We start from the raw sequence: 16,187 nt of genomic DNA, 5'->3' as shown, positions 1-16,187 counted from the left end.
CCTTCTTTGGAACAAGTTGTTTAAGAAGAGTTTGAACTGATGAGAGATCCTTTTATTTTGCTTATGTGGTGATAAATGTTCCCTGGTATGTAACTAAATCCCTGCTGGCTTCCTCACTGACCAGCAAGGGAGGGGACCCTTCCCTAATCAGAGCATCCTACTGGGGCCTGGCCATGCCCCACCCCCAGCTCAGCACTGTAAAAGGGAAGGGAGGGCTGCTTTAGCACCCCCTGGCTTCCACTATAGGCATGTCCTTGATTTTTTTCAGTCTGGGGGGATGTCTGTGTGGTTACACACTGATTCAGCCTGGAAAGGTTAGACTAAGTTGCAAAGCTCAGGCTTTTTTAATGTCTATCCCTAGCCGAGGTGGTAGTATTTACGAAAAATAAGCTCCAATTCTGGGGAAAGTTTAATTCATAATTTTTGGGCATTTGAGATTGCCAACGTGGAGGCCAACATGGAGGCCGGAGACTCATCATAAAAGCAGGAGATATTTTACACTGAGACTATTGGTAATTCTACCGAATGTGAGGAAATCAAGACTTTCAGACTTATTGTAAAAGCAGCTCTTTTTCCTAGGACCCAGATCTCTTGCTCATCTGCAGATTACAGGTATCACTCACTAAATTCAGTGGAGTTGACAGTTTTCTGAGTGTGTGAAGAATCAAGTAGTAGAAGCTGAAAAACTCTTCATAAAATGAAAATGAGATTATAGATACTCACATAAATGAATGCATTTGTATTTTGTGCATATACACACACAATTATAAAGGTGCAGTAAGTTTGAGAGTATATGTAACATAATGTTGAAAAGCATTCCAGGATATAATTACCCACAAATAAAATATTATTAGCCCAGAAAATTAAGAGTTAAGCTTACAGTTGAAAGAAATCCAGATATGTTAGGGTATGGTAAGGCACAATTGCTACACTGTAGTATTAATATGGGACTGATTTTTCTTGCTGGTGATATTTTTATCAGTCTAAGGTGAGATGGGGAGAGCCCTAGTGGTCCTTTACTGAAATGAATGGCTATCATGCTGTGTGCTCCAATAGCTATTTCTGCATTGTTCACCTGTAACTATCTCCAAGATCAGTTTTAAATGGTGGTACTTTCCTTTTCTGTGTTCTTGTGACAAGGTATATAGCAGAATTAACAGATTTGTTTGGAACCTGATAGGGCTGCACCGTGAACACTTCTGCTTTGGCCTTGAATTTGTGACCTCTGGATCATCAGATATGCACCTTAGCACTAAGAAATGCACTTTAGTGTGGTGGTACTGGAAGCCCATCTTGTTGCATGTAGCTGTTAGGAAATGGCAGTGACCTGCTGTCATTTTCATGCAGATGCTGGTAGGTTATAATGGGGCTTCATGCTCTGCCCCAGGGGCTCCAAGTGTGTGGTTTCAGCATGTTGTGATTTTTTTTTTAATAGGTGGGTATACTTGATCTGATTAGATGTAGGCTGTCATGTTAACAAGACTTAATTACACACTGTGTTCTTTTATGGCTTCATGGCAGAGATTCAATTCCTGTTAATTCCTTTCTCTTTCCTTAGACCCTCAAAATCTCATTTTCTATATTTCTAAAATACAGAAAAATCATCAGCCAAATCCATCCTATTTGGAGCTACAAACAGAATGCAACAAGTTTAATGCAGAAACTAGCCTGGTTTTGGAAATGGTTGTGATTTATTTATCTCTATAAATATCAGGCTGAATGCAAGAGGGAAACACCCTTCATTTTAAGATCTTCTTAATTACTTCATGACTTCTTGCTTTTTTGCACTGGCCTAAAAGTATTTTAGTAGGCATACCCAGAGTGTGATTACTGTACATGCAATCAGCTCATGCTATGACTCTGACCATATCTCTACACAGAAACAATGATTAATGAGCTAAAGCACATGCAGGGATTTATGCTTTATACATTTGAGTCCTGGCATTGTGTTCTAAAAGGCAATCTGTTAGTTGCTAGTAGTGCTATTTTTGATACCTTTTGTTTAGGATTATAGTCACATGAGAGCTGCATTGTACAGGTCCAGTTTGGAGTGTGAAATAAAGTTAAAACCTTAATATTTTTTGTTCACCAGTTCCTGTAGAGTGCAAGATGGACTTTACTATAAATTTTGGTTTGTGGGATTTTTTTCCTCTTGTAAGTTTGGGTTTGTGTCCATTGTTATCTGCCTGTCAGCATGATAACAAAAGTCCTTGAAACTCTTTCTCCAAAATCAGTGTGTCCAAACGAAGAGTGAGAAAATACTGCAAGAAGAGAGGTGATAGCAGAAAAATTTGAAAATATTGCTCCTTGGTGAAAAAGCAAAATATGCAAGAGATGAATCGAAGAGGTTTTCATAGTTTCATAGTCTGTAGGGTCAGAAAGAACCTGAGCAGATCATCGAGTCCAACCCCCTGCCATGGCAGGAAAGAATACTGGGGTCAAATGACCCCAGCAAGGTGTTTGTCTAGCCTTGTCTTAAAGACCCCCAAGGTAGTATCCTGCACCACTTCTTTTGGAAGCTGGTTCCAGATCCTAGCCACCCTGATCGTGAAGTAGCACCTCCTGATAGCTAGCCTAAATCTACCCTATGCCAGCTTGTGACCATTATTCCTAGTCATTCCTGGTAGTGATTGAGGGAACAGGGACTCCCCCAATGCCTGCTGGTCCCCTCTGACTAGCTTGCAACAGGCCACTAGATTCCCCCTCAGCCTTCTCTTGTGAAGGCTGAACAGGTTCAGGTCCCTTAGCCTCTCCTTGTAGGGCCTGCCCTGTTGCCCCCTGATCATGTGAGTGGCCCTCCTCTGTACCCTCTCTATCTTGTCCACATCCCTCTTGAAGTGCGGCACCCAGAACTGGACGCAATACTCCAGCTGCGGCCTGACCAGTGCTGCATAGAGGGGGAGGATCACCTCCTTGGATCTGCTTGAGATGCATTCGTGGATGCATGACAAGGTGTAGTTGGCCTTCCTGACTGCATCCCCACACTGCCAGCCCATGTTCATCTTGGCAGCAATGATGACTCCAAGATCCTTTTCTGCCTCTCTACTGACAAGAAAGGAGTTCCCCAACCTGTAGGTATGGTGCTGGTTCTTCCATCCCACGTACATCACCTTGCACTTTTCTGTGTTGCATCCCATCCTATTCTCATCCGCCCACCCCTGTAACCTGTCTAGGTCTGATTGCAGCCTTTTCCTCCCTTCTAGCGTGCCCACATCCCCCCACATCTTAGTGTCATCAGCCAATTTGAACAGGGTGCTTTTTACCCCCTTGTCCAAGTCACTGATGAAGTTGTTGAAAAGTGCAGGCCTGAGGACCGAGCCCTGTTTGACCCCACTGCCCACATCCCGCTAAGTTGAAAATGACCCATCCACCACCACTCTCTGGGTGGGGCCCTCCAGCCAGTTGGCGACCCATTTGACTGTGTAGGTGGCGACACCACAGTCCCCCAGTTTCTTAATAAGAACGGGGTGAGAGACATGGTCGAAGGCCTTCCGAAAGTCCAGGAAGACTATGTGCACTGCTACCCCTGCATCTAAGGATTTCGTGATCTGGTCATAGAAGGCCAACAGGTTGGTCTGACAGGACCGTTGGTTGCCCCTAAGCATAATCCCCCCCTGCTGGCCCCTTGTGGACATGTGCCAGACTAATTCTCTCAAAAAGCTTGCCCAGGATTGAGGTAAGACTAATTGGCCTATAGTTGCAAGGGTCCTCCTTCCTCCCTTTTTTGAAAATTAGAACCATGTTAGCCCTTTTCCAGTCCTCTGGCACCACACCAGAGCACCACGAGTGCTCGTACAGCCATGCCAGGGGTCCCTCAGCTAATTCCCTCAGTTACTCTAGGGTGGAGATCGTCCAGACCAGCCAATTTGAATACATCCAGTCCCTCCCGAAGTTCCCTGACTAATTCCTCACTAACCTCTGGCCTAGGTGTGCCTCCCCTGGGGTTTAAGGGGGGCCCAGAAGGGGAGGTGGCTGTTCTAGTCCCTGCTTAGGAAAATGGAGGCAAAGAAATCGTTAAATGTGTTAGCTTTGTTGTCTGGTGTGATGACCAAATTTCTTAGCGTGTCCTGCAGGAGCCCTACATTACCTGGAACATTCCTTTTACCGCCTATGTATTTAAAAAAGGACTTCTTGTTGTCCTTGATCTGGGAAGCTAGCCCCAGTTCCATCTCCGCCTTGGCCTTCCTGACCGCCCCCATGCATCCATGAGCAACCGCAGTATAATCCTGCCTGGTGATGGCCCCTTCCTTCCATTGGGTGTGCACTTCCCTTTTAGCTAGGAGACATTCCTGGATGCTTTTGGTGAGCCATGGGGGCTCTTGCGCCCTCCTTCCCCCTTTGATCCGTGTTGGGATTACCTGGCTTTGGGTTTCAGGTTTTGCTGAAGTTGATATAAATATCAAGAAGAAGGTTATTTCCCTCAGCAACTGCATGATGCCATCCAATACCCTTGCTGAGGCAAGCCAGAGAATTAAAGAGAAGATTCCATATTTCTGAGTGAACATTGTGCAGCAATGATTGTGGGGCCACAGCCGGTGGTAAAATAGACAATGGTGTGAATGTCATATAACTCAGTAAAACACCTATTCCCTGAAAAGACATGTGCTTCATAGATTTCATAGATATTTGGACTGGAAGGGACCCAGGAGTATCACTGAGTCCAGCCCCTGCCTAGAGGCAGGAAGTCAGAAAAGATGATATGATCCCAGCACGATAAGCAACCAAACGTGCCTTGAAGGTGTTCATAGTGGGTGCCTGAACCACCTCCGGTGGCAGTCTTTCAAACCTTGGGGGCTCAGACAGTGAAGAAGTTCTTTCTTATGTCCAGCCTGAATTGGTCGTGGCACAGTTTGTGACTGTTCGATCTTGTCATCCCTTGGGGCGCTCTGGTGAACAGACATTCCCCCAGATCCTGATGTGCACCCCGATAAACTTATAGGTGGCCACCAGATCACCCCTGAGCCTGCGCTTTTCCAGGCTGAAGAATCCCGTGGCTCTCAGCCTCTCATAAGGTCTGTTTTCCTGACCTCTGATCATGCACGTGGCTCTCGTCTGCACTCTTTCAAGCTTTTCCACATCCTTTTTGAATTGTGGAGCCCAAAACTGGCCACAGTACTCCAGCTGCAGCCTCACCAAGGCCAAGTACAATGGGGGAATGATGTCCTGGGATTTGCTTGAGAAACATCTATGGATGCAAGCCAGCGTTTTGGTCGCTTTACTAGCCGCAGCATCACACTGAAGCCTCATGTTCATCTTGTGGTCAATTGTGACCCCCAAGTCCCTTTCATCTGTAGTGTTAACCAGCGTAGCACTACTGAGCCTATAAGAATGATGCAGGTTTTTCCTCCCAAGGTGGAGAACCTTGCATTTTTCAGTCTTAAACATCATTAGGTTCTTGTCCGCCCATTTCATGAGCCTGTCAAGATCTGCCTGGATCACCCTCCTGTCCTCAGGTGTGGATGCTTTACCCCAGAGTTTGGTGTTATTGGCAAACTTGGCTAGTCCACTTCTGACACCAATGTCCATATCATTGATGAAGATGTTAAATAGTATAAGCCCTAGGACAGAGCCTTGAGGGACCCCACTGGTCACAGCGCACCAAGACGATTGGCTCCCATTGACCACCACCCTCTGGGTCCTACCACAGAGCCAGTTCCCCAGCCAGTGGATTGTGGTGAGGCCATGGCTGCAGTTGGCCAGTTTTGCCAAGAGGTGATCATGGCATACCAGATCAAAGGCTTTTTAAAAGTCAAGATATACAACAACGATCTCTTCCCCCTTGTCCAGGTGATAAGTCACCTGGTCATAAAAGGAAATGAGATTGGCCAAGCAAGACCTACACACAACAAACCGGTGCTGGGTATCCCTCAGGATATTGCTTTCAGCTAGTCTCTTAAGCATGGCCTCTTTGATAATCTTTTCTAAGACCTTCCCCAGTATAGAGGTCAGGCTGATGGGCCTGTAGTTTGCTGGATCTACTTTCCTCCCTTTTTTGAAGATAGGCACCACATTGGCCCTCTGCCAATCATCAGGCACTTCACCAGAGCCCCAAGAGCTCTCAAAGATCCATGTCAGGGGTTGAGCTATGATGCTCGCCAGCTCCCTGAGTACCCTTGGGTTTAACCCATCAGGGCTGGCCTGTCAAGGTGTTCCTTCATGAGGTCAGCTTCGATGGAGGAATCTTCCTCACCTGGGCTTCCCTGACTCATAGTGGGCAGGGCTGTCCCATGGGACTGGTGAACAACTGACGCAAAGTATCCATTTAGCAAGTTCGCTTTTTCCTGGGCATCAATTGCCCCATCTGGTTTAGCAGGGGTCCAATGTTGCCCTTGCTTTTCCCCCGGCTCCCCACATATCTAAAAAAGGACTTTTTATTGCCCTTGATATTTGTAGTTAGCTGGAGTTCCATCGCAGCCTTGGCTTTCCTGGTTTGCTCTCTGCAGGTCTGGACCAGAACAAAGTATTCCTCCTTGGTGGTGGTTCCAGTCCTCCATCCTTTGTAGGTCTTCCTTTTAAGATGCAGGAGGTCCACCAGTTCCCTGGAGAGCCAAGGGGGCTGCTGTGTCCTTTTTGCTGCCTTTCCTCTGAGATGGGATGGACTTTGCTTTCGCATCCAGGATTGCTCCCTTGAGGATCAACCACTCATCCTGAACTCCCCTCTCCATTGGGTTGTGGCCTTTTAGGGCCTCTCTGACAAACCTCCTTAGCTTGTCAAAGTCAGCTTTCCTGAAGTCGAGGGCTTCTGTATTACTGACTGACTTGCCAGCTTTATGGCAGATGGTGAAGGTAATTCCTACACTTGACTAGATATTTTGGAGTGTTCTTTGAGACCAATATTTTCTTAAAGTGAAATGTTACAGCAAGCTTGTGGCAAATCCCTTCAGCAGAAGTCTATAACGCTTCTGTTACTGAGATTAACTCATATTATCATTCTGAAGTATTGTTTTAAGCTGCTTCCATTTGGTTGTGTACTCAGATTCAAGACTTTGTAAAGGAAGGTGCATTTGATCATCTATCTGGCTTCTCTGGAGTCCTTGCCATATAGATAAAGGCAGAAGAGAGAAGACTGATTGTGATCGACACACTACTTGCTGTTCCAAGGTGCTTCCAATAAGCCAGCTTCATCTTGAATGACAGTTAAGAATTTGTAAATGTGCAGATGCTTTTTGTAAGGAACACCCCTAACAAACAGCAGACTCAGCCCAATTGAGTCAGTCATACAGAAAGTACTGCTTGCTGCAGACAGGCCTCCAGACATTTCTAGTTTACATAGATTTAATTAGCAAAGTGAACAAAGTCTGCAATGATCTTAATAACTGAATCTGGGGATTCCACAACAAAAATGGTTTAATTAGAAGAAAGAAGTGGCTCTTTAACCCATTGCACCAACAGTGCTCTTGATGGATGTTCATATGGTACAGAGGCATTGCTTCTAGTGAAGTAACTATGACAAAACAAGTCTTGCAATTTAAAATAGAACCAGACCATACGGACTTTGGGGCTGTTCCTGTTGGGTGCATAAAGAGCACAGATGGCTTTTTTTGAAGGAAAGTTAGGGGGAAAAAAAGATTACAGCTGTGCCTGTTGTAATATTCTTTCAAAATCAAACATATTCCAGTGAGAGCACTCGGAGAAGGGAGTATGAGGTCAAGGGCCCTGAATACACAGCCATTGTTGGATGATGAAAAGACCTTTACAAAGACAAGTCAAAGTCTATAGTGACCTTCTGAATAAAGCAATTCCAACATTAGCTAGCTGACTTCAGTAAATGCGATATGTACAACCAAAGCATGACTGACCAAGGAAGATAGAATCAAAATAAGAAACCTCTCACTTATCAGCAACCACATTGACAAGACAACAATGACCTTCATTGAGCTGATGCCCTGCTTACAATAGTGCAGCACTTTTAAAAAATCCTGATATTACATTATAAAATAAAGCTTTCTAAAACTTGTGATGGGCATGTAACTAGGATTGAGCTGATAAGCTGATATGCTAATAGAGGCAGAGTTTGTATATAATATGGACAAGGAGAAAAACTACATCCATTACTCTCAGCAGAATTACCTGATGAACACTGGCAACAAATAGCAACAGATCTATGTCTCTGAAATGGATAAACATTTGTTATTGCAGATGACTCTTTATCCAGACATATTGATTTGGCAAAGCTTAGTCTGTGCAGATCATGAAGAAAGACAGAGCATTCTTGGACTTCTGACTCTTTCAGATATGTTTTCCTTTTATAACATCAACTTTTTTTTAGCATTTTCACAGGGCTTTTGGTTTAAAATAACACACTATGAGTTCAGTTAAAAATGCAACAAGCAATGATCTCCCACAGAAAGCACATTTTAAAGAGTTATTGTTCTTTTTGAGACTTTCTCTGGAAGAATTTATGATAAGATGAGGAGAGAGAATGTAAGAGACTTCTGTCTGGGATGACTCTGAAGCTAAGTGCTCAAACTAGGTGGTGGGATTCTGAAGGAAAGGTGCCTTACTTAGCAGTTGGCAGCAACCAGATTTCATTGTTCATTACAGAATACAACAAACAACATCTCATGACAGGAAGTTTAGTCTGGGGAGGGAAACATTTTTTGAAATGAGCAGCATGGGGTAGTCGTCCAGTCTTCTGACCACTACCTCATACTGTTCATCCATATGGACACCAGTGGTTCTGCTAGGGGTGACCCTGAGCAGATTAAAGTGACTACAGGGCTCTGGGTTCAAGGGTAAATGGGGCAGACTCAGGTGGTGTTCTCCATGATCTTTCTGGCCGAGGGGAAGGGCCGAGGTAGGAATGGATGCACCCTGCAGATCAATGCATATCTACACAAATGGTGTTACCAGCATTTGGTTTCTTTTAACATGGGATGTTGTTCCAAGAAGGATTGTAAGAAAGAAATGGGATCCATCTGGCAAAGACAGGGAAGAGCATCTTTGCAGACAAGCTCTCTAACCTAGTGAGGAGGGCTTTAAACTAGGATTGCCAGGAAATGACGACCAAAGCCCTGAGTCAAATGGGGAAGCAGGTCACCTGGAGGAAACACAAGCAGGAGGGGCAACAAGGGAGGCCTTCTCATTATTCCTGAGAAAGAAGGGCTATTTGCTAGTTACCTCAAGTGTCTGTACACAAATGCATGGAGCCTAGGAAATAAGTGGGAACAGCTGGAAGTCCTCACACAGTTATAGGAGTATGACATGATTGGAATAGCAGAGACTTGTTGGGATAGCTCACGTGACTGGAGCACTGTCATGGATGGGTATAAACTGTTCAGGAAGGATAGGCAGGGGAGAAGAGGAGGAAGAGTTGTGCTTTATGTAAAAGACCTGTATGATTACTCAGAACTCCAGTATGAGAAGGCAGGGCTGTCAAAAGTCTCTGGGTTAGGGTCAGAGGGGAGAACAACAAGGATGATGCTGTGGTGAGTGTCTGATGTAGACCAGCAGACCAGGAGAATGATGTTGATGAGGCTTTCTTCAAAAAGCTACTGGAAGTTTCCCAATTACAAGCCCTGATTCTCTTGGGGGACTTCAATCACCCTAACTACTATGAAGGAAATACAGCAGACGATACAGGAAATTTTTGGAGAGTGCTGGTACAAGTGCTGGACAGGCCAACTAGGGTCTGTGCTCCTCTTGACCTGCTGCTCACAAACAGGGAAGAATTGGTGGAGAATGTAGTAGTAGATGGTAACTTATATAGCAGTGACCACGAGATTATCTGAATTTATGATCCTGAGGAAAGGAAGAAAGGAGAGCAGCAGAATACAGACCTGGACAGAAAAGCAGATTTTGACTCGCTCACTAATGGGTAGGATCCCCTCAGAAGCCAGTCTGAGGGGAAAAGTAGTCCAGGATTGCTGGATGTATTCTAAAGAAACCTTACTGAGGGTGCAGGAACAAACCATTCCAATACACAGGAAGACTAGCAAGTATGGCAGAAGACCAGCCTTGTTACCAATAGGATTCTTTTTGCCAGAGACCCCCCCAAGGATTGAGATGGCCCCTCATCTGATATGGTATCAAGTACACTTTATTAGTAACCCCTATACAATATTACAGGTTTTCTCCCTGTAATATGACCTGGCAAGTGGCTTCTTTGACATTTCAGGTATCATGGCTTGGGTCCACCGCTGAGTCTGTGATATTTTTTTCTGGCTTCCCTGCTATTTGAGCAGGGCACAGCAGACGTGTCTGTCTTCACTGTATGTAAACACATTTATTTCTTTGTTTTTTCATTACTTTTGTAATTTTTTCATCACAAATTGTCCAATCCCTTGGCACTGGGCCATACATTCCTCACATAGTACACCGATCCTATCCTACTTTTGCTTATCTTTCCATATAGGGAAAGTGCCATACATTGCTCCCCTATAGTACTCCAGTTACATCAATTACTTCTTACAATGCTGTATAAGGTGCTCTGTTCAATTTTATTGCTTAGTTCCTGAAGCTTGGACTCTTGCTAAGAGCCTTAGCATAACTCAGTTTGCCCACTTAGCAGGAAACTCTTCAGTTAGCTAAAACACAAAATGGAACTTGCAAGAAGTGTAAACTTGGACGAACGACAAGGCAGGAGTATAAGAGCATTGCTCAGGCATGCATGGATGAAATCAAGGCCAAAGCACAACTGGATTTGCAGCTAGCAAGGGACATAAAGGGTAACAAGAATAGTTTCTATAAGTATGCAAACAACAAGAGAAAAATGATGGAAAGTATGGGTCCATTACTGAACGGGGGAGGTAACCTAGCAGACAAATGATGTGGAAAAGGCGAAAGTACTCAGTGCCTTTTTCCCTCAGTATTCACAGGCGAGGTTAGCTTCCAGACTATTTCACTTGGCAGCATGGTTTCAGGAGGAGGTGAGCAGCTGACAATGGTAAAAGAACAGGTTTGGGACTATTTAGAAAGTTGGATGTGTACAAGTCCATAGGGCTGGACATGATGCACCTAAGGGTGCAGAGGGAGTTGGCTAATGTGATTGTAGAGCCACTGGCCATTTTATTTGAAAACTTGTGTTGATTGGGAGAGGTCCTGGATGACTGGAAAGGGCAAATACAGTTCCCATCTTTAAGAAAGGGAAAAAGGAGGATCTGGGAGATTACAGATCAGTCAGCCTCACCTCAGTCCCTGGAAAAATTATGGAGCAGGTCCTCAAGGAATCCATTTTTAAGCGCTTGGAGGAGAACCAGATGATTAGGAACAGTCAGCATGGATTCACCAAGGGCAAGTCATCCCTGCTTGCCACTTGCCTGACCACTTGTTTGCCTTTTTATTAGGAGATGACTGGCCCTGCAGATATGGGAAGAGCAGTGGACCTGATATAACTTGACTTTAGCAAAGTTGTAGCCATATTGGTCTAAGGATATAGGCAGATAAGCTTCTTTAGATAAATCTGATATCTTTTATTAGACCAACTGAATAGTCAACAAAACCAAGTCAACATAGTGCATGGTGACCAGTGGTGTCCCCCAGGGTTCAATACTCAGACCAGTACTCTTTTATATATTCACAAATTATCTGGATTTAGGTGTCATAAGTGGACTGGCTAAGTTCGCAGATGACACCAAATTATGGAGAAGTGCGGTCACTCTAGAGGATAGGCAGGCAATTCAGTCTGACTTGGACAGGGTTGCTAGGTGGACGCAGCAAATCCTAATGATATTCAATATGGAGAACTACAAGGTATTCCACCTTGGGAGAAAGAACCCCCATCATACTTATAGGCTTAGTAGTGCTACACTCACTAGCCCCATGACTGAAAGAGATTTAGGGGTCATGATTGATCACAAGATGAACACAAGCCACCAATGCAATGCTACAGCTAGCAAAGCAAATAAAACTTTGGCTTGCATCTACTGATGCATCTCAAACAAGACCCAAGAAGTCATCTTCCCACTTGACTCAACCTCAGTGAGGCTGCAGCTGGAGTACTGCATCCAATTCTGGGCTCTGCACTTTAGAAAGGATGTGGAAAAGCTTGAGAGAGTCCAGAGGACAGCCATGTGCATGATTAGAGGTCAAGAGAGCAGGCCTTATAAGGAGAGGTTGGGAGGCATGGGACTCTTCAGCCTGGAGAAGAGAAGGCTCAGGAGGGACTTGGTGGCAGCCTATAAGTATATAGAAGGTGTACATCAGGAACTCGGAGAACGTCTGTTCACCAGGGCGCCCCACGGGAAGATAAGATCTAATGGTCACAAACTGCTGAAAGACCGCTTCATACTGGACATAAGAAAAAACTCCTTTACCACCCGAGTCTCCAGAGTCTGGAATAGACTCCCCACAAAAGTGGTCCAAGAACCTACTCTGGATAGCTTTAAGAAATGCCCAGATACTTATCTTGCTCAAGGGGTGTCATTTGACTCAAGCTGACTTCCTATCCTTTGGGCAAGGGGCTGGACCTGATGATCTTGGGAGGTCACTTCTAGTCCTAAGGTCTATGAAATCTATGAGCTGAATAGCTATTTGTCTTCTGGCAGGAGAGGGTGGGGAGCTTGGTGCCTGAGGCCAGCAGGCAAGGGGTGCTCCTGCATACTTCCCAGGAGACTGCAAAAGCAGCCCTTCTTCCCCAGCCCCACCCCTTACCAGCTGGTAACTGTAAGCGGTGGCTGGGGGGAAGCGGAGGAGTGGAGCCCCTACTGCAAAGGTCCCCTCACAGCTGACTGGGGTCTTGGGGGAGTCTGCATGGCAGGGGGGCTCCTATCCCCCACCCTCAACCCTGCCATGCAGACTCATGTTCCTAGCTCAGTTCAGTCCTCCATGGCAGCCTGCACGAAATCCCTGTTTGGAAGACTGATAAACCCTTCTAAAAAGCTTGATCTTGAGAATAGAGAGGTTATCAGCATGTATTAAAGAACTCTTTATTTAAATATTAATTCATGTTAAAAATCTGACATTTTCTTTGAGCTGTTATTCTAATGGTTTAATTCCTTTTAAAGGTGTTCAAGCCCTAAAGAAAGGAAGTTGCTGAGTAAAATAAAGTCCATTAATTCATCCTTTGGTCCTCTGTTTCCTAAGGAAATTTAGGAAGCCTTGAAAGAAGGATTTTAACAACAGCTACTGACAATATTGGATTGAGTGTATTTCATTCCTTGAAGTCTAATGTGCAAGTCTGTTTTTTCTTCCTTCTTTTGCACTATGCAGTAAAAGGAAAGTATAGCAATAGTACACTAGCATCTACAATAATTTGACAAACATTTGGGGGCATGCTATCTTTTCTTTCTGCCCCCACAATACAGCTTGCAGAGTTCATGACTGAGTTTTTTGTAAGAAAAATATTAACCCCCAAAATACTTGTTGTTGTTAGCAAAGCAGAGGATACAGTGTAATTGAAAATATATTCCCTAGGTTGTGGTATATTCAAACAAGTAGCATCTGCTAATATATTTTACTGCAGGTTAGCATAACCTTTGTCTTTAATCCAAATAATTTTGCCTGCTTCATACTCATTGATATCATTCCTAGCTGCTCCTTCAGTCTCTCTTTTTACTGGATTCCTTTTCATAATATGTATAATTTGCATGTGCCAAATAACATGAAGTGGAAACAGACACTGCCTTTTGTCACATTTTGATGGTGGCATAAAAGCCAAGCAAACAGATGTCCATACCGCGTGTCATGCCAAGAATGCCCAAAATTTGTGGCCGCAACAAAAGTAATACCACTTGTGCTGCTATTTAGAAACCAGAACTCGGCTGCTTTATGATGGGTGTAAATATTAGTGCTTCGTGAAGCTTTGGTAGCCAATTCGATTCAGAGGAGATTCGGACTGACTCTCCAAATCCAACTCCAATTGGGAGACGCATTAAAAGGTCTGAATTGAATTGGAAGCCTCCAAATCGATTCAGAAAAGATTCAGTACCACTTCCCCTCCCTGGGCAGCGCTTGCCCCAGCCCAGGTCCAAGCCCCAGCACCAGCCCCAATCCCTCGCTGTGGGGGCATTGATCTGCCCCCTCCCACGCCCCTTCCTTCCCCCTCCACCCACCACATCAGACTTACCAGCGGGAGGCAGCTGTGTCCAGTGTCGAGGATTGCTGCCTGTTAGTCCATGGCTGAATCGCCGAAGCAGCACCAAATCTTTGGATTCAATTCAGCCAAATGAAATCGGGACAGTGATTTGAATCACTGAATTGAATCACTGCCCCTCTGAATCAGCCGAATCCAAATCGAATACTTGCTGGTTTGCACAGGCCTAGTAAACATCTGTCTACTTAATGATATCTGTTTATTTTAGGCTGCCTGTTCCCTTCAGCCACCCTGGGCATGTGCTCTAGGGGCTTGAGGTACCCAATCCTGTGCACATCGCATGCTTAGTTTTCCTCCTTATAGGGACCTGAGCGATCTTGGGTTACATCTCTAAGTGGGAAAAGCTGAGGTTTCATGCTTGCAGAGGTACTCCCTTGGGATTGCAAGTACATGTCTCTAAGTGGGGAAAGTCAGGGTTTTCCTGCTCACCATGATGTACCCGCAGAATCTCTGGGTGCCTTTTGCTAAACAAGGAAACCCAATTTTCCCTTCTTAGAGAGATGCACTGCAGAGATCCCGAGGGTGTATCTTTGTAAGGAAGAAAACCTGGACCAGCGCTCCCAGAGCTTGAGGGGGGCTGATCCCAGACGGGAATTCCTGGGATGCACAGGACCAATCTCCTTAAGCCCTGGGAGAACATGTTGTCCATTGTCCCATAGCATTAACAGTCAGGGCAACATGTTTTGCTCAGTGAAACAGATCAGCTATTCTGGGACATATCCCAGAACAGCTGATCTACTTCATTTGGCAATGTCTATCTTCACCCATAGTGATTTCCTGTTATTGTTGCTGCTGTAATGGTACATAACACTCTACAGACACAGAGACGTGTTCCTACATGAGAAGCTTACCATTAAAGTTAACACTAACAATGAGAGTGATAATGATATCAATGAAAATGATAATGGTCACAAAAGTAACAGAAAAGGCTCAAGATCACCAATGGATTCAGCCTTAGAGTGGGTCTAGGGTGGAGAGAGAGAGAGCGCCCACACTAGGACATGTGAGGCGGATATATTATTAGTTACAGTATTTGTGTGCGTGCATGTGTGTGTGTGTGTGTGTGTGTGTGTGTGTGTGTGTGTGTATACACACGTGATCATGCAATCTCATCCAGCCACTCAGCCACCCACAAAATCAAGCCTGCCAAAACAAATCCAATCATCCCACCAAAGCAATCTCTTGTATTGCCTTGATTAGAGCTGTGAGATTTCCTAGTTGACTGGAAACTCGTTGCTAACATTAACTGTGGTTTTAAAAGGGAGCTGAAAAATATTCTGTTGAAAGAGACATGACAGCCAGCTACCGCGTTATTGAAACATTTAGACAGCAACAGCATTAGACATGAGATTTGCTTCTGACACACAGAAATGGCATTGCATGGTATGAAAGCAACTTGGCATATATATATATATATATATATATATATATATATGTAAAGCCTTCAGAGATAGCTCTGTTGCTTTAGAGAAAACCACTACTGTCTTTTCCTCCTGGTCTTGGAAATCACTAGTAGAAGTATTTTTAAAGGTTAATGAGAAGGAATCGGAAGCACTGTAAAGCAGTTACTCTTTGAAAAGCCATTTTTGGTTGGCTTCATAACGGTTGTACACCTGGGAAATTACTCCCTGCATATAATGCAAGCTACTGTGCCCATGATTTTTACAACAAATTATTCTTTTTTATGATTTTTGAAGGGCCGGGGGGGTGGGGGGGAGAAGAAATTTCATTTTAAGAACAGCTTTACAATCCTTCAGGGCCAGGGGTAAGGGCTTATAGACCTGAGAAACTGGAGTTACATTCCTGGCAGGCCAAGAAAAGTATCTTTTAAGAAGTAAAAGTATATTACCTAGTGTGCTACAGCAACGGCATGTACTACAGGAAACAATCCTTGGCTGGCAGAACAGTGGATTGAATGACCCACTAGTAAAACTTTGCCATCTCTGATGTCTAGGATCCTATAGCATTTTGTGTATACATTAGTTTACAGAAGTTGCCATTTAGCAAAATGACTCTTTTATCAGCTGTTGCCACAAGAATAGCATGAGTTCTTTAGGGCAGAGGTATTTTTTTACAATGCTTTTTTTTTGTACAGTAGTTAGAACAATGGTAAAGAGCTCTGATCCTACCACAATACAAATAGATGATGATGATG

At 44.4% G+C, this 16,187-nt stretch overlaps 1 protein-coding gene across 2 annotated transcripts in view; it reads left to right on the top strand.

The window, feature by feature from the left end:
• The window catches only part of PTPRT (protein tyrosine phosphatase receptor type T), an 846,898-nt gene that overhangs the window by 71,635 nt on the left and 759,076 nt on the right, over nucleotides 1–16,187 (top strand). The gene's annotated exons all lie outside the window — the stretch shown is intronic.

Source organism: Crocodylus siamensis, chromosome 10 (assembly GCF_052110815.1).
Source record: "Crocodylus siamensis isolate JL-2025a chromosome 10, ASM5211081v1, whole genome shotgun sequence".
NCBI lineage: Eukaryota > Metazoa > Chordata > Crocodylia > Crocodylidae > Crocodylus > Crocodylus siamensis.
Note: the sequence above shows the minus strand (reverse complement) of the source record. Positions and strands in the feature narration are given on the sequence as shown.